Source organism: Corvus brachyrhynchos, unplaced genomic scaffold (genome assembly GCF_000691975.1).
Source record: "Corvus brachyrhynchos isolate BGI_N302 unplaced genomic scaffold, ASM69197v1 scaffold101, whole genome shotgun sequence".
In the NCBI taxonomy this organism is placed as follows: domain Eukaryota; kingdom Metazoa; phylum Chordata; class Aves; order Passeriformes; family Corvidae; genus Corvus; species Corvus brachyrhynchos.
Window position 1 is genome coordinate 13,644,974 of NW_008237239.1, and position 20,287 is coordinate 13,665,260.

The 20,287-nt window shown below is 40.2% G+C and overlaps 1 long non-coding RNA gene across 1 annotated transcript in view; it reads right to left on the reverse strand.

The window, feature by feature from the left end:
* LOC108445600 overlaps nt 1–20,287 on the reverse strand; it is a 48,420-nt gene continuing 28,133 nt past the window's right edge. The window contains exons 2-3 of the long non-coding RNA XR_001860531.1: nt 958–1,154; nt 1–78 (exon numbers count right to left, since the gene is read on the reverse strand). This is a non-coding gene — a long non-coding RNA (uncharacterized LOC108445600). The remainder of the gene's footprint in view (nt 79–957; nt 1,155–20,287) is intronic.

Here is a 20,287-nt window from a genome sequence, read left to right on the forward strand (position 1 = left end):
CTTTGTGGTGCTTCATCTTTCAGCTGAAGTGAGTATGGTTTATCCATGTTGATCCAAGTGATAGGTATTTATGGGAAGCTTTAATACATAGGAAAATAGTTACAAACTATTACTCTACAATACTGTAGCTCATTTTATTGCAGAGGGAGTGTGTGTAAATTCCTCATGGTACTGTGAAAACACAAATATAAACTAGTCTAAGTCTTTGAAATATATCTGGTTTATGTTACCCTTAAAAAAACTCCTCCACTAGGCTGTTTGATTTAAGAACAACAGAAATAAATCAGGGGTGTTCCTGGTACTAGCTGAAAAATTATCTCACTGAATGTGTTTTCTTCACAGCTGGGAACTTGTATTTTTCATTGTGCACACTGTTGGTAGTCACATAATAACCACTGGAATACCTGCATCAATTATTTACATAAATACTTTTAAAATTCTACTTTAAATATATGTATATATATATATTCTGTTTTTGATGGAATTGAACTAGAAGTAGACAGCTAGCACCGTGTGACTTGAGAGGTCTCCATGAGCTACTGGAAAGCACTTCTTGATTTATAGGCAGAGTTTGGAAAGCGAAATGAATTCTGTAGAATGTTTATATAAAAGCATTACTCTCCATAACTTCCTCCAACTGGACTGTCCTTTCATTTATATCTTTTTCCATCAACTCATTTAGACCCACTCATTGCACCTAAAAATAGTTTAGATTTACTTTATCTTTTTATACTCAGAATAACACCACAAAATGGATCATGCCTACATGCAGTTCTCTGAGGAAACCTACTCTGTTATTTCAGCTCATTCCTTTTGGAGTATGGAAATCACTGAACGTCACATTGAGTCAGAATAAATTTAAATAACCATAAAAGTCAAGGAAGGTATGTGCAAGAATCTGATCCCAACTTAAAAATTTAACAAAGATTAGTCTCGAAGCCCTAGAGAATGTCTCACCTTTAGATATCCTTTTAGAAACAGCATGACTGCAGTGCTGTTAATGGAATCATCCCAGATCTATGTTGGTGTTACTTCAAATAAATCCAGGCTTCTTGAATTTTAATTCTTTTGCAATTTTTTCCATGTAGCAGGAGGTAGCTTTACACCACAGGAGCCAGAGGAGGAATTCTGTGAATAGCAAGTTCTTACCCTGTCTGGGACACATCACAAAACAGAAACAAGCCCAAATGTAGTTAATTATTCTGTACCCTGCAATGTGGGTTTTTTTTAGAGAAAAAAACCCCAAACCTAAACAAAAAACCAAATCAAAACAAAAAGAGATTATAGGAACTTCAGAGGGAAAAGTGGGACTATACCTGCACACCAGAGAGTTGGTATGAACTTTTAACAGTAAGGCTTGTACACATTTGTTTTCACATTTTCAGACACCACAAAACTCAAAAATATTCTGAAGCACTTATTCCAAGGGAGAACAGCACAGATATAATTTACCTGTTATTCATCCACTTCAGAAAACAGATTTTTGCCTCAAGCTATAAATCGTGAAGGCCTCTAACTTTCAAACAGTGCATCACAAATTGGCTTTCCGGTTTATGAAAATCATCCTAATACGCCTGAGCACTGTTTTCTTTCAAGAAAGCCTACAGAGAGCCAGCTGTCTGAGCTGGTTTTGTTGCTATGTAAGATTTGTGCATAAGTGTCTCTCTGGGAGTTTTGTTTTGGTTCTGCCATTTAATATTCATGACAATCACCATTAACCTGCCAGCTGATCTGCCTTAGCATCCTGCCTCCAGACAAAGTCAAAAGTTTACTCCTAGCCCACACAGCTCCTGGAAGCCTACATTTCCACATTACTGGCTATTTTGGCATGCATTTCTTATATTTAAACTAACAGGATAAATAAACCCCAGAAGAGCTACTAGGGAAAAGATAAAGCAAGAGCAAGAGGGTGTTCAGTACTCCTAGTTAGCAATGACATGGTTAAACAATTAATCTGATCATTCCAGCAAATACACCAAGGTTTTGAGAAAGCTGACAATTCAAATGTGTCCATTAATAATAAAATGTGATGGGGCAAAAGGGGAGGGGGGAAATCCTTGCTTTGAAGCTGCATGGAATAAACTGTGCCACCTTAAAATTACTCATAGCCCACTGCATATCTGTCAAAACAATATATCAATATTGGGAGTAGTAAATAATTTCAGTGTCACTAAGAAGAAACATATTTATGCTTTGCATTGCAAAGCAAATTCTGTAATTACATTATTACTTTAATGTACATCTTTTTGCATCAAGAATGTCAGAATAATCCAATTATGATTAACACTCTAGAAAATTCAATTACACACAGCAACTTGGAGAAGTCCAAGGGATGCTAAGTTTCAGTTTCCCCAATCAGGCAGAACAAAATATACAGTAGGACTCCATTCTGCCAGTGTGGGGCAAACTGAAAAGCTGTTGGAGAATCAAGAAAACAAAATAGTGACATGAGGAGGAGGGAAGAATCAGTGATAAAAAGAGAGGAAGAGGAAAGAAGGACCCCCATAATTACAAGAGAGAGATAACAGAAATTTTGATGTTGACAGCCACAGCAGATAAGAGAAGTGCAGAGCCAGCCTCAGTGTGTGGCTGGTTCCTGCCTTGGTATTTCAGACTAGTGAGGTGGGGAAAGAAGAAACCCACGCTTCAGAGTGAACTGCTGGCAATTAGATATTATTTTATATTGTACATAGTGGTTAGAAGAAATCTGTACTGGCTTGTATTTCTCCTTTAAGTTCCTGAGATGGTTTTTGTTCAACTGCAGCTGAACAGACAGAAGGAGGGAGAGGCTTACTTGCTGCCTGAAGGAGGAGAAATGTTTTTTCCTTATTTTACTCTATACCCTGCAACAGAGAATCAGGGATGGATTTGTCAAAAAGCAACGGTTGAGGGAATTAATAGCTCACTCTTCAATCAAGACTACATCATCATCTTTGCTAAGGAGGCATACAGTTATTTTCTAGAGGGAACCAGTCCCCCAGGGATGTTAATAGCAATGATGTACTTCCAGAGGTAGCTTTCAAAAATAAAGGTTTGTATAAAAGCTGCTACGTAAAACTTCAGATAACAGACTTCTGAAACTTGCCACAACTTTATGAATGTTTCTTCCCTACCAACAAAGAATGTAAGAAACGTGAGGAATGTGAAATACAAATATCTAACATGATGAACAGCTGTCTACACATAAAATGACATTACCAAAACATGGAACAATAGAGAAGAACAGAGCAAGGGCCTCTTCATTTGTATCCAATGGGCATCCCAAGTGTGGATGCAATATTGTGAATTAAATCACAATTCACCTGCCCTTCCTGGGTGGAACCAGCTCAGTCTTGATGGGGAGGGCAGCTTTCACCAGACTCTTCCCATGCTACAAACCAGCACTGCTCACCCTTGTTTCAGCCTCCTGCTGCCTTCTGTAAAATCAGCTCTACTGCCTTTAGGCTGCTTTAAGGCTCTGGCAGCAGAAAGCCCACCAGGACTCAAAGCCTGAAATCCCAACAGCAAGACCCAATTTTCTAGCACATCTCTTCATACTGCACATCCTTTCCCTAAGCATGATTCTGTGAGCTGGCTAATAATGATAAGGTTTTCCTGCACCTTCGAGGAGAGGAAAGAGCTCTTATTCCAAGTATGACTGTTATGAGGCATATACATATTATCTTGTTTATGCAGAAAAGAATGATTTTATATTTTTAGTAAAAGCTGTTTATCAAGTGCCTTAACACCATTAAAATTATAATCATAATTATAGGGGAGTAAAAAAAAGGCAGCAAAAAGAAAGGAGAGGCATCTCCTACTGCATACCAAATAGCAGCTCAATACAAGAAAAACATTTTTTCTCAGACTTCCTTCTGGAAGCCACTTTTTGAAAGATTTTCTCTTCTTCAAATCCAGCCATAACTATGGCTTTATACAATGTGGCATAGCAGTTGCATTTGCAAAAAACCAGTGTGCTCCCATTAGACTGTTTCTGATCTGCCTATAGCCACAAGCTACACTCAATATTGTTTATTTTCTGTAATTTGTGAGATCATGTTTTATAAGTATTGCTCTGCCCACTGTTGATTCAAAACAGCTAAAGGAAGCAGGAGCAGGACAGCAAACTATGCAGTAATAGGCAACAGGCCTGGAGAGAAAGTTTAGAGAAGATTGCAGCTCCAAGAGCAGCTGTTTCTGTATAAGTAGAAATCACCTACAGGCAATTTTCCGTGTTTCTAGGAGCCTATTAACTTTGATATTTATGAAACTCTTAAGCTGCTCCTTTGGAAACCATCATAGCAAATGCTCCTCCAGGTGGTTATGAAGCAATGGTTTTTTTTTCTCTAGAAAGCTTCTTTAGAAGTAATGAAAAAAAAAATTAAGAAATTTAGTTCTTGGAAATATACCTCCAAGGCAGCTAAAAGAGCATTGACAGTTTGCTTCACATTTCAGTCCACATTTTCCAGGAACTCCCTACTAGGAAACTTTATTATATGTAATAGTAAATTTAATTTAGAAAGAGTGTTGTTTTCAGTGTATTTTTCTTGCCCAAATGTTTTCTTAGATGGATGCTTTCATAACAGTACTTTTTTGTTTGTTTGCTTTGTTTCTATGCAACGTGAAATCATAAACCAATTTTCAACTAGCATACATCAATAGAAATACAGAGCTCCAACTGAGCTATGCTGAATTTCACTATTTTAGAACCACCCCCCCTCTATTCCCTAGACCACAGAAACCTCCCACATTATCAACTTTCATCTTTTCTATACTGCTCAAAAACCTACATATTTTACATTATTTAGAATAAGCACCAACAAAATACCTGTCTGATTATGAACAGAATTACAGATCCACTCTTCTTCCACAATTATAGAATTAAATGGACACTTACTTTTGATTAAAAAAAACCTTTGGAACTTCAGAGGTCTGTACTTCACTATACATCTGTGTACATTGTTATCCCTTTCCCTTCATTTCTCTTTTTGAAGAATATTAAGACATCCACACTACTGGGAGTTTTGACAGATACTGCTGCAACATACAGATGAGATATCTACTTATGAACCTGAAGCAATTGCTAAATCTAGCTAAAAGCTATAGAAACAAACCATATGTTTTGATGATGCTTATTCTTGATTTTGCTGGGGAAAAAACCCCAACAGCCCCCCAAAAATTCAAAGTAAACATAATTTTCTAATTTCATGCTAATTTACATAATCAAATAGCTCTCCAGGGGTATCACTGCCAGTCTAAGATAACAACCATGCAATCTGGCTCTTGCATTGAATAACCACTTCTGATTATTTTTTTTATATGTAGTCAGGATCAGGCAAACATCTCTCTCAAGATGAGCCTGGAAAAGCTAAAACCCAGAAGGACTAAAGGCCTTTAAATATTCAATAGAGAAAAATGCAGATTTGTCTGCCCCAGACTTTAAGAACATGGCAGTGAGCACCTCCCCTGTTCAATGCTTAATTTAGACTGTTAAACAACACTTTTGATATTCCTTAAATTCCACTGTCGGAAATAAGATAGACCAAAACTTCTTTCCCTGCCTGTTTTCCTGAACAGCCTCAGAGAAACCCAACAGAAAATGCAGTGGAATGAAACCGGTTTGTAGTCCTAGAGAAGAAAATGGGTTTGAAATTTAACTGTGGCCAACAGAAGACGAAGACAAATAGGTACTTGCCTCCCAAGCACCAGCCACAAGACAAGCAAATTAAAAAAACCATCTGAGCCATGTGGATGCAAACACAAAAGTGTGTGTATATAGTTTTAGCAAAATTGTGTGGCCCAGTCAGAAATGTTACAAATGTAGGTAAGATAACACCCCAAACCAGTGAAGCACTTTGTAGAATGATCCTGAATTACCACAAAGAGAGAAAAAAGAGAGCGAGGGTTTTCTGAGTGCAGCCCTGGTTGAAAAGGGAGGCTTGGGCTACAGCCAAAGGAGCTGTTTCCTATTGTCTTTTTTCCTGCTACATTCAGGAAAACAAGACCTCAGTTTAATCCTACTTTGATTACAAAGAATGTACACAAAGATATATCACTTTGTATAAACATTTCTGACACAAATAAACTAGAGGAGCTCAAATATTGGCCAACCACTAAAGTAAAAATTATGTAACTCCTTTCATATATACTGAAAAAAATATATACAGGAAAAAAATCCAGCAAAATTCTGAAATATATCAGACTTTTAGCATTAAGAATTTGTAATCTAAGTAATTTTTTAACTTAAAGAACTAAACATAAATGAAGAATATAAGGAAACATACTCTTTCACAATATACAGATGAAACTTTCTGAAAACAGTATGGAGAATTGAGGAATGGAGAAAATTATCTAGTCATCACATTACCTTGAAACGTAGAGATATTACATTCCAACCTAACCCCAAATTCCCACCTTAGCCTAGCTAGATCACTGGAACACAAAATTCCCTGCACTCACCTTCATGGGTCCTTCTGAAAGCACTGCCTGAGGCATCACTCTCTGTATTCCACATCTCTGAGAGCTCTGTGCTGTGGAGCAGTACAGAACTCTTTGATTCTACACAAGTCAGACACCTTGAGGTTCTCAACCTCCAAAGAACTTCTGAAGCATTTTGCTGCATTCATGTATTTTTGATGCCTCAATCAAACAAGAGCTGATAATGTGCACACAGAAAGATTTCCACTGCTTAAGCAATGCAGCAGCTGAGCAGGACAAAGACCTGGTCCTGTACCCCTGACTCACACAGGGAACCAAAAGTCTCTCCTAAAGCCTACTTTTCCAGAGCAGGATTTCATTGGAAGTTCTGAGTGTATGTCTCTCTCAATTCTGTTTCAGAACAGGGAAAGCAGAGAGTGCACACTCTTCCAGAAAAGGGAAATCCAGTTCTTGTTTATATGAAGTTGCTCCCAGCTTAACAGATCTGGGCCAGAAACCCCTGGCATGAAAAAAGAACATTTACCTGGTGCATTTCTTCAATCCAGCCTAACAGAGTACTTGCTTACATATGGTAACTATTGCAAAAGGCATTACCAATTTTAACTTATTTTCTCAAATAATATTCAGTTATTGGCAGCAGCTTTAGTACAGTGGTACAGAGCACAACTGAGAAGAACGGGGCGGGTAAAAAGTGCTCTTGTAATGGAAGAAAAATGCATTTCTCATCTGTTAATCTTGCTGATACCTCACAATCTCTTGTGTTGAGAGTTGTGTCCCATCACCCCGGTCAGCTGGGCAGCAGAGAGCAGCCGGCTTCCCACACTGACCCATTTATCTTTCCCAGATGTAGGCTCGTCGCCCTGAAAGGCCGGTCCTTGCCCATGAAAGCGGAGCAAGAGAGACATCCAGCGGCTGCACCGTTTAAGTGCATTTTAAAACAGAACTGCGGACAAACTCAACATCCTTCTTAGCTAGTCCATGATCCTGCGTGCGTAAGAAAACATTTGTGAGCCAACTACCAGACATACAGAAACAGAGAAAAAAAATATTCCAGTGGCTGAAGCACTGTTTTCATCTCTGCTGTGTATTTTTCATGCAACCTACAGAGTTCCTCACTGCATACTCGAAGTCCCACCCACAATTCTCCCTTTTTCTCTGAGGCTTAACTTCATTATTTTGTTTCTGAGCTCTACATGTGAATTGGGCTGAGTCTATTAACTTCCATGAAGCTACAACGTTCTGTGTCAACCCAGGATCTCATTCCAATGCTTTGCCCTTCAGACATGTACTTTTCACATCTACTATCTTCTATTCAAATATTTTCTTTAACCTTAACTCTATTTGTACTGCTTATTTTTATCTGCATAGTAAATAGAGTTCCCAGTTAATACTGATATAAAATTCCAGAGAATCAGTTGTAAACCCTAGTATTAAGTGGTTTGATCTTCATGTAAGAGCAAGGAGAAACAAATTATTAACTTTACTAGTAGAAATTAGTGGTATCTACAGTATTTGTTATTAAAAATTCCATGTCTTTCCTGCCGTATCGAAACTATTTATTGTATATAAAAATATAGCTCATTCAGAGGTATAAATCAGCACAAAAGGGCTTGTAAACTCAAAAATCTAGAGACAACATGAAGAAATAGAAGGGAAACAGGGATAACTTTTTTTTACTGAGTATTAGCAATATTAATTTATAAGTAATTTATTTGGAAAAATCAACTTTGTCACTGCTGCATGTTAAGTAATGAATTTTTTTAAGGGCTTGACCCTTACAAACTTGAAAGATCTGTATGAAAAGAGTGGGGAATGGGCTAAGTCTTCCATACTAATGAAGAAGTGAAGGCAGGCAATTGCTGACTTCACTGGTAACAATGCAGGATGAGGTGTTAGGAATACAGTTAAGGGATGTATTTAAAGAGCTTTTAAGGAGAAAACTGTACACAGTTGATAGGGTAAAACCAGATAACATGATAGGATGAGCCAAAATTATCAGGATATGCTACTTATGAAAAAACTGACATACCCAGTAATTATTAGTAATTAATAACAGACAGGAATCAATGCTGGAACCAGGACTGGTGATGTCTTTTTCCCTCTTTAATTAATCTCTCCCTTCCTCTCTTCCCTTTCACCCCACCCCTTTATCCCAAACCCAAACCATGGGCTTACACAGTAGGTCAGGGACCAACACGCCAATTTCCATGCCAAGTGTGCAACTCGCTAATAAAACTTTCTGATTGTTTGCAGACCCTCTGACTTCTGTCATTCCTTTTGCCCACGAGCATTTATGGATCTTAGGTGCTTCCTTACTCTTAAGGGTGGGACATCACATCCACACAGGTGGGAACCACACGTGTATTGAAGGCTAAGCAACTCTTCAGGGACTCAAAGCCCTGGATGTCAGTGAGCTGTCACACCCAAAGCAAGCCAGCCATGCAAGCAGCTGTTTGGGACAGGGCACGGGCACAGAAGGATGTGGTTTGTCTGAGCAGAGCAGCACTTGCGGATGATTTTATAGCAACACTTTGCAACACGCTGAGCTGCAGCGCATTTAGCCCAAATCTGCCACCCCACGAATTAGCTTTGATCAGTGTTAAATTCACTGTCCAGTTACACTCAAATGACCTAAGCTGAGGATTTGTACATCTGCTGAGTCCTGAACAGTGGCCTCTGAAAAGAGAGACAAAACCAGAGGCACCTCTTAATCCGTCTTTACTCATGAAAATCATTAAGTCTCACATAATTGCTGTTCTCTGGTGATCTAAAGTGCCTCAGATATTGCTCCTCTGCAGAAAAAAGTTACACTGGCTGGAGACAATACTCATTTCTTATGAATGTTTTTTCTATACTTACTCCCTTGGAGGAGTGCAGAAAAAAAGCATGTGAATTTTCTTCTATTAGAAGAGTTATTAATTATCAGGAGGGTAATTGGTAGAATTTTCACCTGTACATCACTACAGTTAGATGGATACCAGACAGTAATGAAATTAATATTACTTCCTAGTTATCCCAAAAGATTTTTTTTTATTTAAAGGTTAAATCAACAACTGATTAATTAATTATTTAATCACTTAGGTCCAAACATATTAGAAAACATATTCTAATATATGCCTACATGGAAAGTAAAGTAAATATTTTTCCTTAGTTTTCTTCTGCTTTGTGGTAAGAATTCACTGAAAAACAACTTAAAAATGGTGATCTATATTTGTCATGAGGTCACCCTGATTTTATGCAAGCATTTAAAAAATACCACTCCTCAGATAGGATTCATTTTCTGAAAGAACTTGAGTCCTATCCTATTGGGAAATATACTACTCATTTTTACACCACATACTCTTTGCACTGAGGACCTTGTTTCAATCAACAACCCCCAAACACGGGGAGCTGTTATTGTCACTCCATTCTCCATACAGAAAATGGTAGGAAAAAAGCTACATCTAAAGTTTCATCAGCACTTTACAGTTGAAACAGAGCAATAACTCAAATCCCTTGAATTGATATTCCGTACTTTTCCAACAAGTATTCTGCCATTAGAGTTCAAGGAACAACACAAATGATGGCTGAGACAGCCAACCAAACCTTAAAACTAAACCTGAAACTGTATTATGTCAGAGAAGTCCCAGTATCACAGTTCAAATCAACTTGACTACGCAGTTCCTCTGTTAAGATCTTATCATAGAATCTTACAATGGTTTGGGACGGGACCTTAAAGATCATTTAGTTCCAACCCCCTCTGCATGGGCATGGATGCCACCCACTAGATCAGGTTACTCAGAGCCCCATCCAACCTGGCCTTGAACACTCGCAGGGATGGAGCACCCACCACTTTTCTGGGCAACCTGTTCCAGTGCCTTACTAAAGAATTTCATCCTAAGATCTAATCGAAGTCTCTCCTCTTTCAGTACAAAATTGTTCTCCCTTGTCCTATCACTATCTGCCCGAGTAAAAAGTTGCTCTCCCTCTTTTTTATAGGCTCCCTCTAAGTACTGGAGGGCCAATGAGGTTTCCCTGGAGCATTCTCTTCTCCAGGCTGAACAACCGCAGCTCTCTCAGCCTGTCTGCACAGGAAGGGTGCTCCAGCCCTCTGAGCATCATCGCGGTTCTCTTCTGGACTTGCTTCGTGAATGTTCTAGTCTCTTTTAGGCAACCTTTCCAGAGCCAGAACAGCACTACTACCCTCCAGGGACAGCACCGAGAGGGCAACGCCGGGCAGCGCCTGCCTTGGAGAGAAGGCTGCAAGCAGATCCCTGACCACGAGAAGGCGGCAGAACACAACCTCCTGGAAACGCTTCCCTGCGGGCCGGGGAGGCTCCTGGCTGCAACCCACTTTAGGAATCTGGCGACCTCAAGATAGAGGGCTTCGTGCTGTCAAGTGAGGAGCAGAAAAGCACGGCACATTGCTGATTTACTGGGACATGGACAGGCGCATCCACATAACCACAGCAAAGATAACTTTGCGTGTGAGGATGAGTGCCAGGCAGAGCTGGTGGGGTAGCTTTGCTGCTTTGTCTGCCTGGGGCTTACAGAGAAGTCTTAGAGGCTCTTAACACTGCTACGTGGCACAAACTCTAAAATGCACTCTTTTTTTTACTGGTCCTTTTCTCTGGCAAAATGGCATCAACTTTGATGGGAAAATTGCCTACCCAAGAACTGAGGAAAATCTGGAGAAAGGCTTCTAGCAGTTGACCAGTTAACAAACCGTGGACACAACTGAAGGGATCAATGAGTTCACATCATAAAATTAATACAGAAAATAGCAGGAGATAATTATTGTTCTTTATTCTTTGATATCATCAGCTTCTCATTGTGTCATACGACACAAGTCTGATCCCACTTAGGTTTCTGAATCACATCACTGAACATGCAGATTCCTCTTGATTTCTGACTCTGAGATGAGCCTGTTTCCTTATATCCCAGGTGAAGGGAGCTTCACAGTGTCACAGGGGTTTAGCAGGTATCTATCTATGTACATCGCATATGGACAGCACTGTGTGCTTTGGCAGTAGCAGCACAGGAAGAACTTGAGACTGGAAAACCAGAAGCGATATGGGTGAGTGTGGTCTCAGGTATGCAGTACAAGATGCCTGCAGACATACAGCAGGATTTGGTTGTCTCTCAGTAACTTTATTTAATGACACAATCTATATTGAAGAAAAACACGTACCACAGAAACATGATCTACAAATATAAAAATAAGCAAATCAAGCTGCCAGAAGGAATGGTTAAAATGCAGATGACTTGAGCAGTGGCCTGAAGCCAGGACAGCTATTTAACTATTCCACACCCTGATGGAGAGCAGGATGTGATTTTATCCAGCTGTTACATTCACCAGTATCTATTTTCCTCTGTAAGAAATGAGAAGGTGCATACCTAGCTGTGAGAACTCTAAGTAGAAAGCACTGGATAAGGAGTAAAATCTTACTATATTACACGTGGAAAAAGCAAGGCAAGGAACCTCTGTACCTGAGCGAACTAAAGTTCAGGGCAAGTAGTGAGATACCCAGGCAAGGAGTGCACAGGCTGTGCAGTGAAGAAGATAGTCCAGGAGGGCTGGTTTACAGCACAAAGAAAGGCAGGTTTGAGGCCAATGTCTGGAAGGGACACACATCTGTGCAGCACCATGGGCCACTTGCACCATCTCCTGTGGCAGCAGCACCCAGGGCACAGCAGAGGAAAGGACATGAGATGACTGCACCGAAAATCAACAGTATTATACAGTAAAATTGCAGGTTGGTTAGGGTTTTTTTCTCTCTACCAGTGAATAAACTCACATCCATTCCATTCTAGCACAGCATGCTCTTCCAGAATTTAGAAGCAAGGTGATTCTCATTCAGTCTGCTACAGAAAAAAGGGATCTGAACGGGAATCCACGGGCACTCAGAGCTAGGTCTCTGTTCTGGGCAAAATAACCACATGTAACCCAGAAATTCCCAGAAGACATCCTCTTTCCTGCTGCTCTGCACCAGAACAAGATGTATTTTCACAAACATTTCACTAACAGTGCTGGCTTTAACAACTTGGTCCCTCCTGTTTACTCTCACCTTACACCACAGCCCTACTTGTGCCAGGACAACTGCTGGTACAGGCACATGTTGAACTGTATTGAGGAAAATAAACCTCTCCTACCCCTTTTCCTCCCCCTAAAAAAGGTTTTTAGAAAGAATTAATTAGCTTCCCAATCTAATTCACTGTGCAGTCACATCAACTGTTACACTGGCACAAGTGCATATGTAGGGGACGGTGGCAGCAGGCAGGAACGAGTGACACACAGATGACACTACTGTGAGAAAGAAGGACTTGTGAAACCACATTCTCGTGGAGGCTGAGCCTGATCATTAATCACTGAGGAGGCACATTTAACTTTGGCACCAGTCAAACTACTCAGCTCTCAACATTTTAACCTGAGCACCTTGCCAAAACTCAGGTGGTTTTTCCAGTTAGAAAATACTGATAGAGAATTTAACTCCAAGAGAGTGCTGCTTTAACTAAGTTAAAAAAAAAAAAATTAGTTTTAACTGTTAGTTCTAATAACTGGTATTAATTTAATTTTCAAGGCATTCCACCTTGCTCACTGGGCTTTTCACCCCATCACTCACAGCACAGCTGCAAGGGTTGCTGAATCAGCCTTTGGCACAGCAGAGGAACAGGAGGGAGCAGCCAGGGAAGGAGTGGGACTCTTCTGATGTAGCTCTGCTGCTGAAAGCACAGGAACTTTCCTCAAAGCCAGACTGTTCTCAGGAGGCGTCTGACACTGTTTCCAGGCTGTGCTCCACACCACAGTTTCAGATTCTCAGCTGTGCCAGCTCCAGGTACTCAGCCTCCTTGAGTACTTGCACTGCAGCCGAAGGGTGAGAAACCTCCCACACAGACAAGGCAGAAACAAGAACTGACTTTACTCTGTTTGTTTTTTTTCCCCCCTCCCAATTTATTTATCAGCTCTACTTTCAAGATAAAACTAACAAACCGTTTTACAGGGTCAGATCTTTTCCAGCTGTGCAAGAATCAAACAAATGAGACGGCTGAACATGCCCCCCGCTGGTAAAGAAGGATGCTGCTCTGAGAGCTCTTGCTCAGCTTTTCTTTACTCTTACCCAAGATAAGCTTCCTACTCACTCTGTGGTTTTTCTGTTTAAGTTCCCAAACCCAGCTCCTTCTGCATACGTGCTTCCCCTGCTCAAGATGACTTAATATTGCCCAGTAGTACAATTTGTTCAAATATCCAAGTAGCCTCTGCTAATTTTTTCCCAGAACTGATGACATGCTTGTATCTTTTAAAACACAGTATCATTTCTTTAACATAAAATTAAAAGAAATAAAGGGCATCAGTAAAACCTCCTGATTTCAGGAAAGCACCTCACTAGCTCAACTGCTTCTTCCCCTTGCATACAGTCACACATGAAACAGCTTAAAATGGTCATTGGAAAGGAGATTTTATACAAATAATTGTAAAAAAAAAAATGGAGTGGGAATAAGCAGTTCCAGTTTTTCCCCTTGCATATTGTACATTTTGATCTCAAAAAGATAAAAGCTCCATGCCTATCGAGAGGGGATAAGACATTTATGATCCCATATTGCATAATGCCTGCAGATTTGAAGGTAAGTAGTTACAGATATTTTACAGAGACATTCTCTCTCTTCGCAGTTTTGTCAGTTCATATTCCAAATCAGGTTTTAAAGCCTTCGTTTAGCTGCAGAAAACACAGTGGCTGCTAGAATGAAGCAATACTCAACACGTGTTGTAAAGTAATTCCAAAGATGTGCACTGTAAAACTTACAAAATTTGCTCAATTCCACATAAATTAATCCTATATCACCTGAAGAGAAAAGGCTGCAAAGTGCATTTATTTAGACTTATTTCTGCTTCAAAAAAACCCCCAAACCAATCTTCAGGATGGCATTATACAAATGAAGTTATACTGAACCCTTGGGTCCCACAGTGCTTCTGCTTGCTCTGCTCAGTGTTTATTTTCATTTCTGAGTGCATCAGACTGGCATTCCACTTGTAGGTGTAGTAAGAGAAAACCAAAGTTGAACTCCCTTTGTACAATGTACAACTTGCAAGCCTGGATGCCTACATAAAGCCAACTAAAGGTCAGAGCAGAGGAGCTGTAATTAAACTTGTCATTTAGAAGAAACTCAGGCCTCACTCCAGAAGTGTATCAATGAAATTGCTTGGCTTTCGGTTGCTTGAGTCCTATACAGAAGGTCAACAGTACTTTCCTGGATAGGATCCTAAATATGGATTGGGATTCCAAGTAGTTTACAGCAGATTCACCTGCATTTCTATCAGGACTGCTTCTCTCTTTACTTCACTCCATGCAGCAGTACCTGGTCATGGGACTGCTTAATGCCCATGCAGCCTCCTGCCCGTATCACAGCTGCACCTGCAGCTGTATGAGCCAGTTTTAAAGCTTTGTACTACAAGATTTATGAGAATTGTTGCCTCAAGTAAAAGGCAGTACCTCTAACAGATGGGCCTTCACATTTCCATCAATATTGATAAGATGGACTCTTGTCTGCTCTAGCTGAAATTACAAGGAATTCTCCAGTTTGAAAGTTTTGCTAGTCTTGGCAAGAAGGTGTAGTAACAAAGGCTAAATGCCTAAGCTGGCCTGATGTGCTTTTTCAGCCCTAAAGGTTGCTTTTCCACGTGGGAATGAGGCTGCTATCCCGTCAGGATGAGGGAGGCATGCAGTGTGCACCGCACAGGATCAGCGTGCGGTGTAACCACGTGTGTGCTGCCTGCTCGGGGGGACAACGCGTCACTTCCCAAAACTGCCAGCACAGCACCTTCCCACAAGTGTGAAATTGTCTGCTTTGGAGGGGGGGAAGCAAAGAAAGACAAGATTCCCTGATTATCATATTATGTTCCTCATCCTGTCAAGTGACCCACCAGGCTGTGGTGAAGCACGTGAGGCCAGCTAAATCCCACCATTATATCATATGGTGGTAGCAGAAGTAGGCACGTTTGCCAAATGACTGAGCAGATCTGGCATTTAAAAACATGTCAACCTTGCCCCTGGACAATCTTAGAGAAAAAGCAAACAAAACTAACCCAGACTCTTCCACCATCCTGACTACAATTTTTGGTGATTATTTTGCACCAAATTTTTGTCTGCAATGTGATTTTCTCCTCTCTGTCTTCCTCAGACCTCAGCTGTGGGAGTTTTCCCATCTCCAGTGCAAGTGATGGGAAAGAAAGAGCAAAACTGCTGTTCTGGGTCACATGACCTGTCACAAAGACCCCGACCCCAGTGTGACTCTGGGGAGGCAACACATCTTTAAGCTACAACCCTTGCATATGATTACGAAAGTCTGAAGGAGCACATTCTCCATCTCATGACCAAAGCACTGGGCATGCTCGTGCATCCTCCTTCTGCCTAGTAAATACCTGCCCATCTAAATTTCATGTCAAATATCAGGGGCGGGGGGATGCAGCCTAAATTTGTACTGAGCGTGTGATTTAAATGAACTACACAATTTCCTGTTCAAGTCCATCAGGTTATATTGCAACACCATTTCTGCTTAAGTGATGTGCAGCCCTCTTCATCTCTAGTAATTTATGTTTCCACAGAACAGATGGTAAACTAATAGAGGAATGCCTTTACACAGTGAATCAGTATATGATTCACCCACTTTCCTAAAACAGTTGTGACCTTTCATCTGACTACTTCCTCAAACAAAATACAGAGGAATATTAATAACATATGGAAACCAGGAACCAACAAATTGGGGGAATAATAATAGCTCATCTCATGATTTTTTTGCTAATGTGCTAATCCTTACTACATGCTCTGCATTTCTCAAATGCTTCTGTCATCTCTTGCTACCCTTTGACTACTTAACCAGACCCACTAAAGCATAGGTTGCTCTTTGTTATGAAATGAGTGAAGGCAGAGAATACCTAAAGGCCTCGCAAAGAGATAAGTTTTCTGAAAATATCATAAAAATGAACAATATCATATGAATAATATACCAGTCTGCAGATAATCTTGTTCTATATTTAAAAAGTAACAACACATATGTACAACTTTCCTTTCTGCCCTTTACAGTGTAAAGCTGATAACAAGCAACCCTGAGCACCAAGATTGAACTTTATCAACAAACACAACTTATCCTGAGAATTAGAGAAGGCAAAGTTAATATGCTACAGTATTGCACCACAGATTTTTTTGCCACCACATGTGAAAAATCTCAGGCATAAAATTAAACATGACCAAAATCCTTCCAGGAAGCTACTGGCAATATCACACTCTATTAGGCATTTTGAAATAATTAATTAAATATCAGAGAAAAAGGACTACCTGGTCTCTAGAAACATAAGGTGATACACACTAAGAGGAGAATGTATTTTAAATGTTATGCAAATCTTTGGCAGAAAGATTAAAGTGGCACCTTTCTCTGCACCCAAGCCAGCAGAATTGAGATAGAGTAGGAACTTCAGAGCCCCACTGGATTCTACCTGGACATGACACGTGTGAAAGAAATATATGGTAAATCTGAGAAACAAAGGCTAAATATATTTTCAAGGGACACCATCCTGCAAATATTCTGCAAACAGTGCAAAAATGGTGCATTTTCCTCACAGTCTGAAAGACTTTGTCATCTGGTGCTTCACTCCTTTTTTTTTCTTCTAAATCAGATCAGTTATTTCTTAGTAGCTTGCTCTGATCAATGATCACAGTGTTCTAGGGACCACATAATTGGTACCCCAAACTCCAGAAGAAGTGGTTCTTTGGAATGCCATGGAGCTTGCTGGTTGCTACCAGGTGCTATGGGTTCCTCTCTGGGAGAGACAGTGGAGCTCACAGAGTGTTAGGAGTGGCAGAAGTGTGAAAAAGACTGACTACTTATCAGGGGAAGTCACCACAGGGATGGTTAGCAGTAGATAAAGATCCAAATTGCCAAGGAAGTAGCTAGAAGCCTGTCTTGGAGGCCTCTGAGGGGTGACTTCAGAGCCACAGTGTGGCATCTCCCTTTTGCCATGGGAATGTGGTGGCAGTTTGCACCACCCAGTGCCAACGCTTCTGCACACTGTACAACACAGTGGCTCAAAATGAGTCAACCAAGGAACCAGTAGTGGATACTGGATTTGTGCTACAAAAAGTCCTAAAAACCCCATAAGGAGTTGTGTCTCATTATCCTTGGCACTATTCCAGGAAGTAACAAAGAGCTCCCGTCCCAAACACACCACGTCCACTGCTGACAAGATGCCACAGGAGGATGAAACACAGGAACAAGATGGGGATGGATAAGCACCAAAATAGCTTGAAGAAAAGCAGAAGTCCAGAAGTTCCCCTTTTCCTAACGGTTGATTTATATCTTCTGGCAGTGTGGCACAAATGCAGATGACTGAAAGTGACTGTATTCACCCTTAACGAGAAATTTGCCTTTGCCTCACTTGGGACTCTGTTTCCCCATTGCTTTATCAACAAAAAGATCAGCATAGCTCAAGCAGCTCAGGTGTTCAAACCCTGATGCAAATTCTGAAAGACAAGGAATGTTTGGCAGCTACTGGAATGCTGCAACAGGCAGGTAGAAGATGCAATTTGGTGAAATACTCAGGCCTGCAGCACAGTTTAACCACACTATCAAACACAGCTGTACCAGTCACATGCTGGGGATTTCCCAGCTGCGGACTCCCAAAGCACACAAGTTTCAAACAATTCAGTCACTATGTAATCAGCAACCATGTGGCAATTCCATTTTCTCTTTCAAAACATTCAAACAAGTCTGGATTCAGAAAGACTCTGTGGCTCAACCACTGTGACTCTTTCTTAGTACTTTTTCTGCATTTATCATGTCAAACATAACACTGCTACTACAGTAGGACTGTACTGGTTTATCATGGAAAGTCCTTCTGTGATCTTCATTCAGGAAGGAAATAAGTGTTCATATGTACTCACGAGACCCTAAAGATTTCCTTAGCAACATGATCTGGACAAATCACATCAAGACCACAGAGTAAATGTGTGACACTCAGGCATCATGAAGTTTTTAGTCTCTATCACTGGAGAACATGAGAGTAAGTATGTATAACAAAATAACCCCTTTAACAGAGTATGAAATAGGTGAGAATTAGGAAAATAAAAGCCTGCATTTAAAAGCCTTTGTACATCCTATTTCTGCTTGGTTATTGTTCCTTTCCTTCCTCAGTTAGAAACCAGACTGGAAGCCCATGAAAGAAGAGGTACAGTTCAATTTTGCCAACTATCTTTTCCTCTGCTCATTATCTATGAGTATTCTGGATTGGAAAACATACTGCAAGAAGTAATTATTTACTTCTAGTTTCCTCTTTGTCTGTGCTAATTGGCAGGTTTAATCAGGAATATTACTAAAATAATTATTACTAAAATGATGTTTTAGAGGTTTAATTGCAATGTATGTGTATTAAGGAAACAGTTTTTCCTGGGAGTACAGGAAACAGGAGAACCTACAGTGATGATTATATTTCAGGAAGGAAAGAGGAAGTCAGAGGGGAAAACTGTGCTCTGGGCCCTGACCTGGGAGGGCATTTGATTTAAAACACTAAGGCAAGGAGGTAAGTCCAAGACACATTTTTGGTTTATCACCTCTGAACAGCCATTGTTTCAGAAAGCTGACTAAATTTGAATTCTCACTGCAAAATATGCAGTGTACTCTACTCCTGGGAGCAGCCTTCAACATCACTTACAATCCAGCTGGATGCTATAGCTCCCTCTACACCCTTTATATCATCCCTTTTAATTTACTACACACTATTCTAAAAGAAGAAGAATATACACTGGTTTGCAACAAATTGCTGATACATCCTCCAGACATGTGGAAGTCTGAGCCACAGAGGCAAAATGCACTAAACTGAAAGGAGGGTCTGTCGTATAAAAAAACCAAAGAAAAAAGAATTATTTTTGGCTTCTGCTAGTAGAATCATAGATTCTACATTCATGGTATACCACTGTGGAAGGCATGCTGGTGAACATTTTGCATAGAGAACATAATGTTGTGATGAAATGTATCTGAAATCTCACTTTTGTGACATCACTTCTGGAACAGATGACATTATCCTCAGAGTAAGTATGATCAGATGGATAACACACAAACAAGTGCATGACTTGGGAAGACCTCTTTAACAGGGCTTTTATGAAAATGCATTCCCTGTGGTAACCTTACCTCTGAGAAAAACTCAAAAAGTGGAAAGTACAAGGGTTTAGCTCTTTTTGGTTGGAGGTAAGTTGGAGTAGGCAGGAGGATGTTACAGTAGCAACACCCGAGGAAGTTAGTAAGAAAGCAAACCCAGTACATGCTCAGTCTCTGACAAACTTGAACTTGCATGGCAGAGTGTTAAGAGATGGCTTTTTCAGTCCTTTACGTACTGAAATTGGAAGAGGTAATGAACTAGACATCATGAAATTACCACCAACGCCAAGAGAATGATGCCATTATTATTGGAGAACACTGCACAATGCTGTACCTGATTTAAATGCTAAAAAACCCAACAAACCACTCCACCAAGGTATAATGAGCGGACAAGTGTGACACTGTTGCATAAAGCCACGAGTGGTACATATGTGCTGCAGTTGTCAGCACCCTGCAAGTTCAGAATCCCATTGGAGTAATTAAAATCATGGTTGAAATTGATGTAGAAAAGTCAGAAGTGAGAAGGTTTTTTAAGAAGAAATCTTAGGATGGTCATGAATTTGTAATTCCACAGTCAAGAAAAGAATAATTTTGCCTAAAAATGCTGTCTTCTTTCACTATCCAAGCGCAAGCAGAAGTTCATAATAAAAAGTGCTACATAATAATGAAGATAAACTGTAACACTCCGTACGAGTTAGGAGTTACAAAGGGAAAAACAACAATAAGTTAGAAACATCAGCAGAAAGTC